The following is a 16,983-nucleotide window of genomic DNA, read 5'->3' as shown; positions in this document are numbered from 1 at the left end:
AAATATTGAATGCATATGTCTTATAACTTTTTTTTTTAAATATATATACATTTTTATTATAAGATTTTCAATGACACAAGTACATACAAGTTGCAGATTATGGATTGTGAAGGACAAATCAACCATATAAACAATTTAAGCAATTTAAATTACATGCAGGTAGTAGAATATCAAACTCCTTGGATGAGAGTTGGTCGTAATAAACTAGGATAGAAAAGAATAAAGTAGAAAATAATATTTTAAACCTACCGGTAAATCTTTTTCTCGTAGTCCGTAGAGGATGCTGGGGACTCCGTAAGGACCATGGGGATAGACAGGCTCCACAGGAGACACGGGCACTTTAAGAAAGACTTTAGTTCTGGGTGTGCACTGGCTCCTCCCTCTATGCCACAGTTAGAGAAACTGTGCCCAGAGGAGACGGACAGTATGAGGAAAGGATTTTGTTAATCCAGGGCAAGATTCATACCAGCCACACCAATCACACCGTATAACTTGTGATAAACTACCCAGTTATCAGTATGAAAAAACAACATAGCATCAGTGCAGGACCGATGCAACTATAACATAACCCTTATTGAAGCAATAACTATATACAAGTATTGCAGAAGTAGTCCGCACTTGGGATGGGCGCCCAGCATCCTCTACGGACTACGAGAAAAAGATTTACCGGTAGGTTTAAAATCTTATTTTCTCTAACGTCCTAGAGGATGCTGGGGACTCCGTAAGGACCATGGGGATTATACCAATGCTCCAAAACGGGCGGGAGAGTGCGGATGACTCTGCAGCACCGATTGAGCAAACATGAGTTCCTCCTCAGCCAGGGTATCAAACTTATAGTATTTTGCAAAGGTGTTTGAACCCGACCAAGTAGCAGCTTGACAAAGCTGTAGTGCCGAGACCCCTCGGGCAGCCGCCCAAGAAGAGCCCACTTTCCTCGTGGAATGGGCCTTGACCGATTTCAGTAACTGCAATCCAGCCATAGAATGCGCTTGCTGAATCGTGTTACAAATCCGGCGAGCAATAGCCTGTTTTGAAGCAGGGGCACCAATCTTGTTGGTTGCATACAGGACAAACAGCGCTTCAGTTTTCCTGACTCTAGCCGTCCTGGCCATGTAAATTTTCAAAGCCCTGACCACATCAAGTAACTCGGAATCCTCCAAGTCACGCGTAGCCACAGGCACCACAATAGGTTGGTTCATATGAAAAGATGAGACCACTTTTGGTAGGAATTGAGGACGGGTCCGCAATTCCGCTCTATCCACATGGAATACCAAATATGGGCTTTTATGTGACAAAGCCGCTAATTCCGACACTCGCCTAGCCGAAGCCAAGGCTAATAACATGACCACCTTCCATGTGAGATATTTTAACTCCACTGTTTTAAGTGGTTCAAACCAGTGTGATTTTAGAAAACTTAACACCACGTTAAGGTCCCAAGGTGCCACCGGAGGCACAAAAGGAGGCTGAATATGCAGCACTCCTTTTACAAAAGTCTGAACTTCTGGAAGAGAAGCCAATTCTTTTTGAAAGAAAATGGATAAGGCCGAAATCTGGACCTTAATAGAGCCTAATTTTAGGCCCAAATTCACTCCAGTTTGTAGGAAGTGAAGGAAACGGCCCAGATGGAATTCTTCCGTAGGAGCATTCCTGGCCTCACACCAAGAAACATAATTTCGCCATATACGGTGTAATGTTTTAACGTTACATCCTTCCTAGCCTTTATCAGCGTAGGGATGACCTCAACCGGAATGCTAGGATCCGGCATTCAACCGCCATGCCATCAAACGCAGCCGCGGTAAGTCTTGGAACAGACAGGGCCCCTGATGCAACAGGTCCTGTCTTAGAGGGAGAGGCCACAGATCTTCTGTGAGCATTTCCTGCAGATCCGGATACCAGATGGCCAATACTCCGGATACTCCGTGGCCAATCTGGAACAATGAGGATTGTTCTCACTCCTCTTTGTCTTATTATCCTCAACACCTTGGGTATGAGAGGAAGAGGAGGAAATACATAGACCGACCGGAACACCCACGGTGTCACTAGGGCGTCTACAGCTACTGCCTGAGGGTCTCTTGACCTTGCGCAATACCTCTGTAGCTTTTTGTTGAGCCGGGACAACATCATGTCTATCTGTGGCAGTTCCCACTGACTTGTAATCTGTGCAAAGACTTCCTGATGAAGTCCCCACTCTCCCGGATGTAGGTCGTGTCTGCTGAGGAAGTCTGCTTCCCAGTTGTCCACTCCCGGAATGAACACTGCTGACAGTGCGCTTGCGTGATTCTCCACCCAGCGAAGAATTCTGGTGGCTTGTGCCATCGCCACTCTGCTCCTTGTGCCGCCTTGGCGGTTTACATGAGCCACTGCGGTGACGTTGTCTGACTGGATCAGAACCGGTTGGTCGCAAAGTAAGGTCTCCGCTTGACGTAGGGCATTGTATATGGCCCTTAGATCCAGGATGTTGATGTGAAGACAAGTCTCTTGACTTGACCAAATAGCTTGGAAATTTCTTCCCTGTGTGACTGCTCCCCAACCTTGGAGGCTTGCGTCTGTGGTCACCAGGATCCAGCCCTGAATGCTGAATCTGCGTCCCTCGAGAAGGTGAGCACTCTGCAGCCACCACAGGAGTGATACCCTGACCCTGGGGGACAGGGTGATCAACCAATGCATCTGTAAATGTGACCCGGACCACTTGTCCAGTAGGTCCCATTGGAAAGTCCTCGCATGGATCCTGCCGAATGGAATGGCCTTGTATGATGCCACCATCTTTCCCAGGACTCGAGTGCAGTGATGCACTGACACCTGTTTTGGTTTCAATAGGTTCCTGACAAGAGTCATGTGTTCCTGGGCCTTTTCCATCAGGAGATAAACCCTCTTCTCGTCCGTGTCCAGAATCATGCCCAAGAAAGACAGACGAGTAGTAGGAATCAACTGCGACTTCGGGATATTGAGAATCCAGCCGTGTTGCTGTAACACTTTCAGTGAAAGTGATACGCTGTTCAGCAACTGCTCTCTTGATCTCGCTTTTATGAGATCGCCCAAGTACGGGATAATTGTGACACCTTGCTTGCACAGGAGCACCATCATTTCCGTCATTACCTTGGTGAAAATTCTCAGGGCCATGGAGAGACCAAACAGCAACGTCTGAAATTGGCAATGACAGTCCTGTACCGCAAATCTGAGGTACGCCTGATGAGGTGGATAAATGGGGACATGAAGGTATGCATCCTGTACACAAATGCGGACAACAGGTGTCAAGCCGTGTGTTGCCTTTGTCAAGCTGTAATAAGTAGGGATAAGGACGTTAACCACCTCGGAACATCCTCCCTTATACGTCACCTGCAGCGCATTCATCATAAGTCAGTGACAAGTTCAAAAACTTTGGATGACAGCGGAAGCAGTCCACTGACCACCTTCCTCTTGTAACCAAGCTCCTGCAAACCACACCACCAACTCCCTCAGTGTCAATTTCCTCCTTAGACAGGAGAGCCAATAGTCCTGCAGGCCATGTCACTGGCAAGTCTGACGAGTCCTCTCCTGCCTGGGATTCCTCCGATGCATCCTTGAGTGTAACGCCTACTGCTGCTGGCGCTGCTGTTGTTGCTGCTGGGAGTCGATCGTCATCCCAGAGGGGAAGTCGGAAGACCACTTGTACTACTTCCAGTAAGCAATTGACTGTCCAACAGTCCTTTGCGAGGAAGATGAAATATCACAGCAGTCATCCTGCTGCAAAGCGGATAACTCAGGTCTGGGTGGTGAGAAACGTGGTTCCGGTATCCATCGTTAATTTAGAGGCAACTAGAGACTTGATTGAGGTACTGTGTCCCCGGTACCAAATACCCTCTAGGTTCCATTTCTCTAGGCAGGCGATACCGAAAATGTACACAGACCTCAGAAAAAGAGTCACCAGTGTCCTAAAAAATGCAGTTGTACCCAATGTCCACTTGTCTGTGGTTAAGTGGAGCAGGGCAGACTCAGGACTATATGACTGTGACAGCCCACTGGGTAGATGTATTGCCTCCCGCAGCAAGAACAGCAGCGGCGGCACCAGTAGCAGCATCTCGCAATTGCCAACTCGTTCCTAGGCAGGCTACGCTTTGTATCACCGCTTTCCATAAGAGGCACACAGCTGACAACCTCTTACGGAAACTGAGGAACATCATCGCAAAATGGCTTACCCCAATTGAACTCTCCTGGGGATTTGTGACATCGGACAACGCCACCAATATTGTGCGTGCATTACATCTGGGCAAATTCCAGCACGTCCCATGTTTTGCACATACATTGAACTTTGTGGTGCAGAATTATTTAAAAAACGACAGGGGCGTGCAAGAGATGCTGTCGGTGGCCCGAAGAATTGCGGGCCACTTTCTGCATTCAGCCACCGCATGCCGAAGACTGGAGCACCACCAAACATTCCTGAACCTGCCCTGCCATCATCTGAAGCAAGAGGTGGTAACGAGGTGGAATTCAACCCTCTATATGCTTCAGAGGATGGAGGAGCAGCAAAAGGCCATTCAAGCCTATACATCTGCCCACGATATAGGCAAAGGAGGGGGAATGCACCTGACTCAAGCGCAGTGGAGAATGATTTCAACGTTGTGCAAGGTTCTGCAACCCTTTGAACTTGCCACACGTGAAGTCAGTTCAGACACTGCCAGCCCTAGTCAGGTCATTCCCCTCATCAGGCTTTTGCAGAAGAAGCTGGAGACATTGAAGGAGGAGCTAAAACAGAGCGATTCCACTAGGCATGTGGAACTTGTGGATGGAGCCCTTAATTCGCTTAACCAGGATTCAATCTGTTGAAATCAGAGCACTACATTTTGGCCACCGTGCTCGATCCTAGATTTAAAACCTACATTGTATCTCTCTTTCCGGCAGACACAAGTCTGCAGAGGTTCAAAGACCTGCTGGTGAGAAAATTGTCAAGTCAAGCGGAACGTGACCCGTCAACAGCTCCTCCTTCACATTCTCCCGCAACTGGGGGTGCGAGGAAAAGGCTAAGAATTCCGAGCCCACCCGCCTGCAATAAGCAATCCAACTGCAAAAATTGCTAAGAGCATACGCATGCGCCTGCATTTTCTGTGGCACCCCGCAGATAATGCGATCGCCTCTGACTTTCAATCGGTGCGGGGGGGGGGGGGTCAGCAACACTCCATTTCAAAGTCGGAGATGGAGCGGTGCGGGGGCAGGGCTTCAACGGAGAAACAGGAGGCGTGGTCAGAGTGGCTGCATGACATCACATGCAGTCGCTGCGATCACAAAAATGGTGGCGGCTTCCTGCGCACACGTACAGTCTGCACCAACAGGAGGCTAAACCATTTTTTATGATCACGCTGAACTGCACTGAGACTGCAATTTCAGCGTGGTCAAGAAGGGAGGCGGCATACTGGGTGGCCATGCCCTGTGATGGGTGGCCCCAGCATGCGAACCAAAGGATTGCAAATTCTGTTACTTAGCAGAATGTGCAATCCTTACTGAATTAGGCCCATTGATTACAAAATTATAAACAATATTTGAAGTTTTTCTTCAGGGACTAACACAAAAGATGCTTGGGGCTACTAACACATGGGTAAGCCACGTAAAGCTTCCCATGGGTCAGTGGCATCACAACGGGGTTGCGGCACACACCCGAGTGTCACCCGCCAAGGGGGGTGACACCAAAGTGCCGGCTCTTCTTCAGTGACAGAATATGGGTGTTTCACTGTGACATTACGTGCAACACCCAGTTTCTGTCACTGTGCAGGAGCCAGCACTACTCACACACTAGTCCCCGGGTGCAGCCCCCAACCCCCGGGATACCCGCAGCAACAAAATGGTGATTCAGGCCACGCCCCTACCTATGAGACCATGCCTCCTTTTTACCATTGCCCTGCTTATCTGCGCGCACTGCATTACAATCTCCCTCGCCGCCTCTCTGGGTGTCACCAGTGATAGTGACACCTCTGCCATGCTTGTAGCAGCTGGTCCTAAGATCTACGCCTCCAGCCCTGAGTGTTTTCCCTTGTGACGTGTTGATCATCATAGCGAAGCAGATGCTTACAGAAAACTGCTGGTGCTTAGATTGAAAAGAAAAACATTGACGAACCCATCATTTCAGCGACAGGGTCTGCCACACGACTGACTGAAATGACTGGTTGGTTTGGGCCCCCACCAAAAAAGAATCAATCAATCTCTCCTTGCACAAACTGGCTCTACAGAGGCAAGATGTCCTCCCTTGTGCTGCCTCAGTTGAATCTCCTTTACTTGACAGAGATGTGCCTGAGCAGCGGCCCTCCCCAGCCCTATCCCAAATCATACCTATTTTGCATAATACCATGGTCATGAAGATTGTTCTCCCAGGGTGAGGTTCATTCATTGCATTCTGGGTATGCTGACCCCTGTGATTTCCCCAAATGTGGGAAACTCAATTGCATTATTTGTGGTAGTGGGGGACTGTGTTTGTGCTTTCTTCTGGTCAACTCTGGTAAAAATCAGATTTCTTTGTCTCAGATCTTCCTCTAGCCTTGTTCCTCTTTCGAGAGTTCCCTTGTGCTGCCTCAGTTGGATCTCCTTCACTTGACAGGGGGGTACCCGAGCAGCGACCCTCCCCAGCTCTAGCCCAACTCCTACTTACCTGCCAGGTGAGATACTATGATCATGTAGGTGCTTCTCCCAGGGCAAGGCTCACCCATTGCACTCTGGGTGTGCTGCCCCTGTGATTTCCCCAAATGTTGGAAACTTGACTGCATAATTTGTGTTTCCCCTGGTCGGCTCTCGTATAATTCAGATCTCTTTGTCTCAGGTCTCTCTCCAGCCTAGTTTGCTGTCTGTTTCCACTTCTCTTTTCTTGAGCCGCTCCCTTCTATGCCCTTGCGCACTATCCTGACTTCTCCCGTCTGCTTACTTTGTGCCTTCCAATGCACAATGCGAACTACAGGTAGTGCTGCAGGACCCACACCCTTTAACTTGCCTTACAGAGCAGCTCTGGAGCTGTTACAGTGCCCAGCTGCTGCAGAGAAATCAGCTTGAATGCTTCAGGGGCTGGGGCATTGCCAACATGAGCCCCACACCGAAGGAGGGTGGGGGTGTTTAATGCGAACTAAGGGTCATCCAAGCGCCGCAAAAGGCCGCCATGCCCTGCATACCCCTTTTCTCTTTTCATATGCAGATGAGGGTTCCAGCCAACTTTGGCCCACTGCTTGGATGACATCACCATATGCAAATCCATCTGCTGTAGGCCTTCCCCCAGGAATGCTTGCACTAGTTGTTGCATTTGGTTTGTTGTTTGGGGGTGCTTCAGTATTAGGCAGCCTTCTGCCCTCCCATGTTCATCTGAAAATATGTGTTCTCCCTGCAGTTGTTGTCCCCAGATGAGAGTTCCCTTGTGCTGCCTCAGTTGAATCTCCTTTACTTGACAGAGATGTGCCTGAGCAGCGGCCCTCCCCAGCCCTATCTCAAATCATACTTATTTTGCATAGGAGATACCATGGTCAAGAAGATTGTTCTCCCAGGGTGAGGGTCATTCATTGCATTCTGGGTATGCTGACCCCTGTGATTTCCCCAAATGTGGGAAACTTGGCTGCATTATTTGTAGTAGTGGGGGACTGTGTTTGTGCTTTCCTCTGGTCAGCTCTGGTAAAAGTCAGATTTTTTTGTCTCATTTCTTCCTCTAGCCTTATTCTTCTTTTGAGAGTTCCCTTGTGCTGCCTCAGTTGGATCTCCTTCACTTGACAGAAGGGTGCTTGAGCAGCGACCCTCCCCAGCTATAGCCCAACTCCTACTTACCTGCCAGGTTAGATACTATGATCATGAAGCTGCTTCTCCCAGGGCAAGGCTCACCCATTGCACTCTGGGTGTGCTGCTCCTGCGATTTCCCCAAATGTGGGACACTTGACTGCATAATTTGTGTTTCCCTTGGTCGGCTCTCGTATAATTCAGATCTCTTTGTCTCAGGTCTCTCTCCAGCCTAGTTTGCTGTCTGTTTCCACTTCTCTTTTCTTGAGCCGCTCCCTTCTATGCCCTTGCGCACTATCCTGACTTCTCCCGTCTGCTTACTTTGTGCCTTCCAATGCACAATGCGAACTACAGGTAGTGCTGCAGGACCCACACCCTTTTACTTGCCTTACAGAGCAGCTCTGGAGCTGTTACAGTGCCCAGCTGCTGCAAGAAATCAGCTTGAATGCTTCAGGGGCTGGGGCATTGCCAACATGAGCCCCACACCGAAGGAGGGTGGGGGTGTTTAATGCGAACTAAGGGTCATCCAAGCGCCACAAAAGGCCGCCATGCCCTGCATACCCCTTTTCTCTTTTCATATGCAGATGAGGGTTCCAGCCAACTTTGGCCCACTGCTTGGATGACATCACTGTATGCAAATCCGTCTTCTGCAGACCTTCCCCCAGGAATGCTTGTACTAGTTGTTGCATTTGGTTTGTTGTTTGGGGGTGCTTCAGTATTAGGCAGCCTTCTGCCCTCCCATGTTCATTTGAAAATATGTGTTCTCCCTGCAGTTGTTGTCCCCAGATGAGAGTTCCCTTGTGCTGCCTCAGTTGAATCTCCTTTACTTGACAGAGATATGCCTGAGCAGCGGCCCTCCCCAGCCCTATCCCAAATCATACTTATTTTGCATAGGAGTTACCATGGTCATGAAGATTGTTCTCCCAGGGTGAGGTTCATTCATTGCATTCTGGGTATGCTGACCCCTGTGATTTCCCCAAATGTGGGAAACTCGACTGCATTATTTGTGGTAGTGGGGGACTGTGTTTGTGCTTTCCTCTGGTCAGCTCTGGTAAAAGTCAGATTTCTTTGTCTCAGATCTTCCTCTAGCCTTGTTCTTCTTTCGAGAGTTCCCTTGTGCTGCCTCAGTTGGATCTCCTTCACTTGACAGGGGGGTGCCCGAGCAGCGACCCTCCCCAGCTCTAGCCCAACTCCTACTTACCTGCCAGGTGAGATACTATGATCAGGAAGGTGCTTCTCCCAGGGCAAGGCTCACCCATTGCACTCTGGGTGTGCTGCTCCTGCGATTTCCCCAAATGTGGGACACTTGACTGCATAATTTGTGTTTCCTCTGGTCGGCTCTCGTATAATTCAGATCTCTTTGTCTCAGGTCTCTCTCCAGCCTAGTTTGCTGTCTGTTTCCACTTCTCTTTTCTTGAGCCGCTCCCTTCTATGCCCTTGCGCACTATCCTGACTTCTCCCGTCTGCTTACTTTGTGCCTTCCAACGCACAATGCGAACTACAGGTAGTGCTGCAGGGCCCACACCCTTTTAGTTGCCTTACAGAGCAGCTCTGGAGCTGTTACAGTGCCCAGCTGCTGCAAGAAATCAGTTGGAATGCTTCAGGGGCTGGGGCATTGCCAACATGAGCCCCACACCGAAGGAGGGTGGGGGTGTTTAATGCGAACTAAGGGTCATCCAAGCGCAGCAAAAGGCCGCCATGCCCTGCATACCCCTTTTCTCTTTTCATATGCAGATGAGGGTTCCAGCCAACTTTGGCCCACTGCTTGGATGACATCACTGTATGCAAATCCGTCTTCTGCAGACCTTCCCCCAGGAATGCTTGTACTAGTTGTTGCATTTGGTTTGTTGTTTGGGGGTGCTTCAGTATTAGGCAGCCTTCTGCCCTCCCATGTTCATTTGAAAATATGCGTTCTCCCTGCAGTTGTTGTCCCCAGATGAGAGTTCCCTTGTGCTGCCTCAGTTGAATCTTCTTTACTTGACAGATATATGCCTGAGCAGCGGCCCTCCCCAGCCCTATCCCAAATCATACTTATTTTGCATAGGAGATACCATGGTCATGAAGATTGTTCTCCCAGGGTGAGGTTCATTCATTGCATTCTGGGTATGCTGACCCCTGTGATTTCCCCAAATGTGGGAAACTCGACTGCATTATTTGTGATAGTGGGGGACTGTGTTTGTGCTTTCCTCTGGTCAGCTCTGGTAAAAGTCAGATTTCTTTGTCTCAGATCTTCCTCTAGCCTTGTTCTTCTTTCGAGAGTTCCCTTGTGCTGCCTCAGTTGGATCTCCTTCACTTGACAGGGGGGTGCCCGAGCAGCGACCCTCCCCAGCTCTAGCCCAACTCCTACTTACCTGCCAGGTGAGATACTATGATCAGGAAGTTGCTACTCCCAGTGCAAGGCTCACCCATTGCACTCTGGGTGTGCTGCTCCTGCGATTTCCCCAAATGTGGGAAACTTGACTGCATAATTTGTGTTTCCCCTGGTCGGCTCTCGTATAATTCAGATCTCTTTGTCTCAGGTCTCTCTCCAGCCTAGTTTGCTGTCTGTTTCCACTTCTCTTTTCTTGAGCCGCTCCCTTCTATGCCCTTGCGCACTATCCTGACTTCTCCCGTCTGCTTACTTTGTGCTTTCCAATGCACAATGCAAACTACAGGTAGTGCTGCAGGGCCCACACCCTTTTACTTGCCTTACAGAGCAGCTCTGGGGATGTTACAGTGCCCAGCTGCTGCAAGAAATCAGCTTGAATGCTTCAGGGGCTGGGGCATAGCCAACATGAGCCCCACACCGAAGGAGGGTGGAGGTGTTTAATGCGAACTAGGGGTCATCCAAGCGCCGCAAAAGGCCGCCATGCCCTGCACGCACCTTTTCTCTTTTCATATGCAGACGAGGGTTGAAGCCAACTTTGACCCACTGCTTGGATGGCATTACCATATGCAAATCAATCTGCTGCAGGCCTTCCCCCAGGAATGCTTGCACTAGTTGTTGCATTTGGTTTGTTGTTTGGGGGTGCTTCAGTATTAGGCAGCCTTCTGCCCTCCCATGTTCATCTGAAAATATGTGTTCTCCCTGCAGTTGTTGTCCCCAGATGAGAGTTCCCTTGTGCTGCCTCAGTTGAATCTCCTTTACTTGACAGAGATGTGCCTGAGCAGCGGACCTCCCTAGCCCTATCTCAAATCATACTTATTTTGCATAGGAGATACCATGGTCAAGAAGATTGTTCCCCCAGGGTGAGGGTCATTCATTGCATTCTGGGTATGCTGACCCCTGTGATTTCCCCAAATGTGGGAAACTTGACTGCATTATTTGTAGTAGTGGGGGACTGTGTTTGTGCTTTCCTCTGGTCAGCTCTGGTAAAAGTCAGATTTCTTTGTCTCATTTCTTCCTCTAGCCTTATTCTTCTTTTGAGAGTTCCCTTGTGCTGCCTCAGTTGGATCTCCTTCACTTGACAGAGGGGTGCTTGAGCAGCGACCCTCCCCAGCTATAGCCCAACTCCTACTTACCTGCCAGGTGAGATACTATGATCATGAAGGTGCTTCTCCCAGGGCAAGGCTCACCCATTGCACTCTGGGTGTGCTGCTCCTGCGATTTCCCCAAATGTGGGACACTTGACTGCATAATTTGTGTTTCCCCTGGTCGGCTCTCGTATAATTCAGATCTCTTTGTCTCAGGTCTCTCTCCAGCCTAGTTTGCTGTCTGTTTCCACTTCTCTTTTCTTGAGCCGCTCCCTTCTATGCCCTTGCGCACTATCCTGACTTCTCCCGTCTGCTTACTTTGTGCCTTCCAATGCACAATGCGAACTACAGGTAGTGCTGCAGGACCCACACCCTTTAACTTGCCTTACAGAGCAGCTATGGAGCTGTTACAGTGCCCAGATGCTGCAAGAAATCAGCTTGAATGCTTCAGGGGCTGGGGCATTGCCAACATGAGCCCCACACCGAAGGAGGGTGGGGGTGTTTAATGCGAACTAAGGGTCATCCAAGCGCCGCAAAAGGCCGCCATGCCCTGCATACCCCTTTTCTCTTTTCATATGCAGATGAGGGTTCCAGCCAACTTTGGCCCACTGCTTGGATGACATCACTGTATGCAAATCCGTCTTCTGCAGACCTTCCCCCAGGAATGCTTGTACTAGTTGTTGCATTTGGTTTGTTGTTTGGGGGTGCTTCAGTATTAGGCAGCCTTCTGCCCTCCCATGTTCATTTGAAAATATGTGTTCTCCCTGCAGTTGTTGTCCCCAGATGAGAGTTCCCTTGTGTTGCCTCAGTTGAATCTCCTTTACTTGACAGAGATGTGCCTGAGCAGCGGCCCTCCCCAGCCCTATCCCAAATCATACTTATTTTGCATAGGAGATACCATGGTCATGAAAATTGTTCTCCCAGGGTGAGGTTCATTCATTGCATTCTGGGTATGCTGACCCCTGTGATTTCCCCAAATGTGGGAAACTCGACTGCATTATTTGTGGTAGTGGGGGACTGTGTTTGTGCTTTCCTCTGGTCAGCTCTGGTAAAAGTCAGATTTCTTTGTCTCAGATCTTCCTCTAGCCTTGTTCTTCTTTCGAGAGTTCCCTTGTGCTGCCTCAGTTGGATCTCCTTCACTTGACAGGGGGGTGCCCGAGCAGCGACCCTCCCCAGCTCTAGCCCAACTCCTACTTACCTGCCAGGTGAGATACTATGATCAGGAAGTTGCTACTCCCAGTGCAAGGCTCACCCATTGCACTCTGGGTGTGCTGCTCCTGCGATTTCCCCAAATGTGGGAAACTTGACTGCATAATTTGTGTTTCCCCTGGTCGGCTCTCGTATAATTCAGATCTCTTTGTCTCAGGTCTCTCTCCAGCCTAGTTTGCTGTCTGTTTCCACTTCTCTTTTCTTGAGCCGCTCCCTTCTATGCCCTTGCGCACTATCCTGACTTCTCCCGTCTGCTTACTTTGTGCTTTCCAATGCACAATGCAAACTACAGGTAGTGCTGCAGGGCCCACACCCTTTTACTTGCCTTACAGAGCAGCTCTGGGGATGTTACAGTGCCCAGCTGCTGCAAGAAATCAGCTTGAATGCTTCAGGGGCTGGGGCATAGCCAACATGAGCCCCACACCGAAGGAGGGTGGAGGTGTTTAATGCGAACTAGGGGTCATCCAAGCGCCGCAAAAGGCCGCCATGCCCTGCACGCACCTTTTCTCTTTTCATATGCAGACGAGGGTTGAAGCCAACTTTGACCCACTGCTTGGATGGCATTACCATATGCAAATCAATCTGCTGCAGGCCTTCCCCCAGGAATGCTTGCACTAGTTGTTGCATTTGGTTTGTTGTTTGGGGGTGCTTCAGTATTAGGCAGCCTTCTGCCCTCCCATGTTCATCTGAAAATATGTGTTCTCCCTGCAGTTGTTGTCCCCAGATGAGAGTTCCCTTGTGCTGCCTCAGTTGAATCTCCTTTACTTGACAGAGATGTGCCTGAGCAGCGGACCTCCCTAGCCCTATCTCAAATCATACTTATTTTGCATAGGAGATACCATGGTCAAGAAGATTGTTCCCCCAGGGTGAGGGTCATTCATTGCATTCTGGGTATGCTGACCCCTGTGATTTCCCCAAATGTGGGAAACTTGACTGCATTATTTGTAGTAGTGGGGGACTGTGTTTGTGCTTTCCTCTGGTCAGCTCTGGTAAAAGTCAGATTTCTTTGTCTCATTTCTTCCTCTAGCCTTATTCTTCTTTTGAGAGTTCCCTTGTGCTGCCTCAGTTGGATCTCCTTCACTTGACAGAGGGGTGCTTGAGCAGCGACCCTCCCCAGCTATAGCCCAACTCCTACTTACCTGCCAGGTGAGATACTATGATCATGAAGGTGCTTCTCCCAGGGCAAGGCTCACCCATTGCACTCTGGGTGTGCTGCTCCTGCGATTTCCCCAAATGTGGGACACTTGACTGCATAATTTGTGTTTCCCCTGGTCGGCTCTCGTATAATTCAGATCTCTTTGTCTCAGGTCTCTCTCCAGCCTAGTTTGCTGTCTGTTTCCACTTCTCTTTTCTTGAGCCGCTCCCTTCTATGCCCTTGCGCACTATCCTGACTTCTCCCGTCTGCTTACTTTGTGCCTTCCAATGCACAATGCGAACTACAGGTAGTGCTGCAGGACCCACACCCTTTAACTTGCCTTACAGAGCAGCTATGGAGCTGTTACAGTGCCCAGATGCTGCAAGAAATCAGCTTGAATGCTTCAGGGGCTGGGGCATTGCCAACATGAGCCCCACACCGAAGGAGGGTGGGGGTGTTTAATGCGAACTAAGGGTCATCCAAGCGCCGCAAAAGGCCGCCATGCCCTGCATACCCCTTTTCTCTTTTCATATGCAGATGAGGGTTCCAGCCAACTTTGGCCCACTGCTTGGATGACATCACTGTATGCAAATCCGTCTTCTGCAGACCTTCCCCCAGGAATGCTTGTACTAGTTGTTGCATTTGGTTTGTTGTTTGGGGGTGCTTCAGTATTAGGCAGCCTTCTGCCCTCCCATGTTCATTTGAAAATATGTGTTCTCCCTGCAGTTGTTGTCCCCAGATGAGAGTTCCCTTGTGTTGCCTCAGTTGAATCTCCTTTACTTGACAGAGATGTGCCTGAGCAGCGGCCCTCCCCAGCCCTATCCCAAATCATACTTATTTTGCATAGGAGATACCATGGTCATGAAAATTGTTCTCCCAGGGTGAGGTTCATTCATTGCATTCTGGGTATGCTGACCCCTGTGATTTCCCCAAATGTGGGAAACTCGACTGCATTATTTGTGGTAGTGGGGGACTGTGTTTGTGCTTTCCTCTGGTCAGCTCTGGTAAAAGTCAGATTTCTTTGTCTCAGATCTTCCTCTAGCCTTGTTCTTCTTTCGAGAGTTCCCTTGTGCTGCCTCAGTTGGATCTCCTTCACTTGACAGGGGGGTGCCCGAGCAGCGACCCTCCCCAGCTCTAGCCCAACTCCTACTTACCTGCCAGGTGAGATACTATGATCATGAAGGTGCTTCTCCCAGGGCAAGGCTCACCCATTGCACTCTGGGTGTGCTGCCCCTGTGATTTCCCCAAATGTGGGAAACTTGACTGCATAATTTGTGTTTCCACTGGTCGGCTTTCATATAATTCAGATCTCTTTGTCTAAGGTCTCTCTCCAGCCTAGTTTGCTGTCTGTTTCCACTTCTTTTTTTTTGAGCCCCTCCCTTCTATACCCTTGTGCACTATCCTGACTTCTCCTGTCTGCTTACTTTGTGCCTTCCAATGCACAATGCAAACTACAGGTAGTGCTGCATGGCCCACAACCTGTTACTTGCCTTACAGAGCAGCTCTGGAGCTGTTACAGTGCCAAGCTGCTGCAAGAAATCAGCTTGAATGCTCGGGCATTGCCAACATGAGCCCCACACCGAAGGAGGGTGGGGGTGTTTAATGCGAACTAAGGGTCATCCAAGCGCCGCAAAAGGCCGCCATGCCCTGCATACCCCTTTTCTCTTTTCATATGCAGATGAGGGTTCCAGCCAACTTTGGCCCACTGCTTGGATGACATCACTGTATGCAAATCCGTCTTCTGCAGACCTTCCCCCAGGAATGCTTGTACTAGTTGTTGCATTTGGTTTGTTGTTTGGGGGTGCTTCAGTATTAGGCAGCCTTCTGCCCTCCCATGTTCATTTGAAAATATGTGTTCTCCCTGCAGTTGTTGTCCCCAGATGAGAGTTCCCTTGTGCTGCCTCAGTTGAATCTCCTTTACTTGACAGAGATATGCCTGAGCAGCGGCCCTCCCCAGCCCTATCCCAAATCATACTTATTTTGCATAGGAGATACCATGGTCATGAAGATTGTTCTCCCAGGGTGAGGTTCATTCATTGCATTCTGGGTATGCTGACCCCTGTGATTTCCCCAAATGTGGGAAACTCGACTGCATTATTTGTGGTAGTGGGGGACTGTGTTTGTGCTTTCCTCTGGTCAGCTCTGGTAAAAGTCAGATTTCTTTGTCTCAGATCTTCCTCTAGCCTTGTTCTTCTTTCGAGAGTTCCCTTGTGCTGCCTCAGTTGGATCTCCTTCACTTGACAGGGGGGTGCCCGAGCAGCGACCCTCCCCAGCTCTAGCCCAACTCCTACTTACCTGCCAGGTGAGATACTATGATCATGTAGGTGCTTCTCCCAGGGCAAGGCTCACCCATTGCACTCTGGGTGTGCTGCCCCTTTGAATTCCCCAAATGTGGGAAACTTGACTGCATAATTTGTGTTTCCCCTGGTCGGCTCTCATATAATTCAGATCTCTTTGTCTCAGGTCTCTCTCCAGCCTAGTTTGCTGACTGTTTCCACTTCTCTTTTCTTGAGCCGCTCCCTTCTATGCCCTTGCGCACTACCCTGACTTCTCCCGTCTGCTTACTTTGTGCCTTCCAACGCACAATGCGAACTACAGGTAGTGCTGCAGGGCCCACACCCTTTTAGTTGCCTTACAGAGCAGCTCTGGAGCTGTTACAGTGCCCAGCTGCTGCAAGAAATCAGCTTGAATGCTTCAGGGGCTGGGGCATGGCCAACATGAGCCCCACACCGAAGGAGGGTGGGGGTGTTTAATGCGAACTAGGGGTCATCCAAGCGCAGCAAAAGGCCGCCATGCCCTGCATACCCCTTTTCTCTTTTCATATGCAGATAAGGGTTCCAGCCAACTTTGGCCCACTGCTTGGATGACATCACCGTATGCAATTCCATCTTCTGCAGACCTTCCCCAAGGAATGCTTGTACTAGTTGTTGCATTTGGTTTGTTGTTTGGGGGTGCTTCAGTATTAGGCAGCCTTCTGCCCTCCCATGTTCATCTGAAAATATGTGTTCTCCCTGCAGTTGTTGTCCCCAGATGAGAGTTCCCTTGTGCTGCCTCAGTTGAATCTCCTTTACTTGACAAGGGAGGCATTTTGGATTTTTTCTTTGGGTACCCCTACACCTGATGGTCTGATTGAGAGCATCGAACTGAACAACATTGTCAGTCTCTGAAGATTTTATCTATTGATTTACCTAATATATTATTTATTGAATATCCATTTATTGTATGTTTAATAAATAAACAAAATTATTAGAAGTAGCTATTTTGGGAACAGCATTCCTCTTAGTATGAAACTGTATAATCCTGTTGTGTGTGTTCCTTTAAAGTTCTTTAGTAAAATCCACTAGTAATGATGAACATCAGATTTCTTCCTCCATCCTCTTTTTACACTTTCTCTTGGTTCTATATATATATATTTTTTATTTTTTTATTTTTTTTCCCTCCTTCTCCCAAAAGGCCCCCCTCCCTCCCCCCCC

General features: G+C 49.2%; 17 non-coding genes and 1 pseudogene across 17 annotated transcripts; all 18 read left to right on the top strand.

Annotated features, from left to right (window-relative positions):
• The first annotated feature begins 6,293 nt into the window (after window positions 1–6,293).
• LOC135041319 (U1 spliceosomal RNA) lies at window positions 6,294–6,453 on the top strand. The gene has a single exon (XR_010235017.1). It is a non-coding gene; the product is annotated as a U1 spliceosomal RNA (small nuclear RNA).
• Window positions 6,454–6,605: 152 nt separating this feature from the next.
• Window positions 6,606–6,768, top strand: LOC135041335 (U1 spliceosomal RNA). Its single transcript, XR_010235033.1, has one exon. It is a non-coding gene; the product is annotated as a U1 spliceosomal RNA (small nuclear RNA).
• A 672-nt stretch (window positions 6,769–7,440) lies between these two features.
• LOC135041311 (U1 spliceosomal RNA) lies at window positions 7,441–7,604 on the top strand. The gene has a single exon (XR_010235009.1). It is a non-coding gene; the product is annotated as a U1 spliceosomal RNA (small nuclear RNA).
• A 152-nt stretch (window positions 7,605–7,756) lies between these two features.
• Window positions 7,757–7,919, top strand: LOC135041341 (U1 spliceosomal RNA). Its single transcript, XR_010235036.1, has one exon. It is a non-coding gene; the product is annotated as a U1 spliceosomal RNA (small nuclear RNA).
• A 671-nt stretch (window positions 7,920–8,590) lies between these two features.
• LOC135041306 (U1 spliceosomal RNA) lies at window positions 8,591–8,754 on the top strand. Its single transcript, XR_010235004.1, has one exon. It is a non-coding gene; the product is annotated as a U1 spliceosomal RNA (small nuclear RNA).
• Window positions 8,755–8,906: 152 nt separating this feature from the next.
• LOC135041323 (U1 spliceosomal RNA) lies at window positions 8,907–9,069 on the top strand. The gene has a single exon (XR_010235022.1). It is a non-coding gene; the product is annotated as a U1 spliceosomal RNA (small nuclear RNA).
• Window positions 9,070–9,740: 671 nt separating this feature from the next.
• On the top strand, window positions 9,741–9,904 carry LOC135041303 (U1 spliceosomal RNA). Its single transcript, XR_010235001.1, has one exon. It is a non-coding gene; the product is annotated as a U1 spliceosomal RNA (small nuclear RNA).
• A 152-nt stretch (window positions 9,905–10,056) lies between these two features.
• On the top strand, window positions 10,057–10,219 carry LOC135041337 (U1 spliceosomal RNA). The gene has a single exon (XR_010235035.1). It is a non-coding gene; the product is annotated as a U1 spliceosomal RNA (small nuclear RNA).
• A 671-nt stretch (window positions 10,220–10,890) lies between these two features.
• On the top strand, window positions 10,891–11,054 carry LOC135041315 (U1 spliceosomal RNA). Its single transcript, XR_010235012.1, has one exon. It is a non-coding gene; the product is annotated as a U1 spliceosomal RNA (small nuclear RNA).
• A 152-nt stretch (window positions 11,055–11,206) lies between these two features.
• LOC135041326 (U1 spliceosomal RNA) lies at window positions 11,207–11,369 on the top strand. The gene has a single exon (XR_010235025.1). It is a non-coding gene; the product is annotated as a U1 spliceosomal RNA (small nuclear RNA).
• A 671-nt stretch (window positions 11,370–12,040) lies between these two features.
• On the top strand, window positions 12,041–12,204 carry LOC135041305 (U1 spliceosomal RNA). The gene has a single exon (XR_010235003.1). It is a non-coding gene; the product is annotated as a U1 spliceosomal RNA (small nuclear RNA).
• Window positions 12,205–12,356: 152 nt separating this feature from the next.
• LOC135041336 (U1 spliceosomal RNA) lies at window positions 12,357–12,519 on the top strand. The gene has a single exon (XR_010235034.1). It is a non-coding gene; the product is annotated as a U1 spliceosomal RNA (small nuclear RNA).
• Window positions 12,520–13,190: 671 nt separating this feature from the next.
• Window positions 13,191–13,354, top strand: LOC135041314 (U1 spliceosomal RNA). Its single transcript, XR_010235011.1, has one exon. It is a non-coding gene; the product is annotated as a U1 spliceosomal RNA (small nuclear RNA).
• A 152-nt stretch (window positions 13,355–13,506) lies between these two features.
• Window positions 13,507–13,669, top strand: LOC135041325 (U1 spliceosomal RNA). Its single transcript, XR_010235024.1, has one exon. It is a non-coding gene; the product is annotated as a U1 spliceosomal RNA (small nuclear RNA).
• A 671-nt stretch (window positions 13,670–14,340) lies between these two features.
• On the top strand, window positions 14,341–14,504 carry LOC135041304 (U1 spliceosomal RNA). Its single transcript, XR_010235002.1, has one exon. It is a non-coding gene; the product is annotated as a U1 spliceosomal RNA (small nuclear RNA).
• Window positions 14,505–14,656: 152 nt separating this feature from the next.
• On the top strand, window positions 14,657–14,819 carry LOC135041327 (U1 spliceosomal RNA). The gene has a single exon (XR_010235026.1). It is a non-coding gene; the product is annotated as a U1 spliceosomal RNA (small nuclear RNA).
• Window positions 14,820–15,481: 662 nt separating this feature from the next.
• Window positions 15,482–15,645, top strand: LOC135041301 (U1 spliceosomal RNA). The gene has a single exon (XR_010234999.1). It is a non-coding gene; the product is annotated as a U1 spliceosomal RNA (small nuclear RNA).
• Window positions 15,646–15,797: 152 nt separating this feature from the next.
• LOC135041338 (U1 spliceosomal RNA) lies at window positions 15,798–15,939 on the top strand (annotated as a pseudogene).
• The last annotated feature ends 1,044 nt before the right edge of the window (window positions 15,940–16,983 follow it).

This window comes from Pseudophryne corroboree, unplaced genomic scaffold, assembly GCF_028390025.1.
Source record: "Pseudophryne corroboree isolate aPseCor3 unplaced genomic scaffold, aPseCor3.hap2 scaffold_798, whole genome shotgun sequence".
NCBI lineage: Eukaryota > Metazoa > Chordata > Amphibia > Anura > Myobatrachidae > Pseudophryne > Pseudophryne corroboree.
The sequence above is the reverse complement of the archived record's forward strand: the minus strand, read 5'-3'. Positions and strand labels throughout refer to the sequence as shown.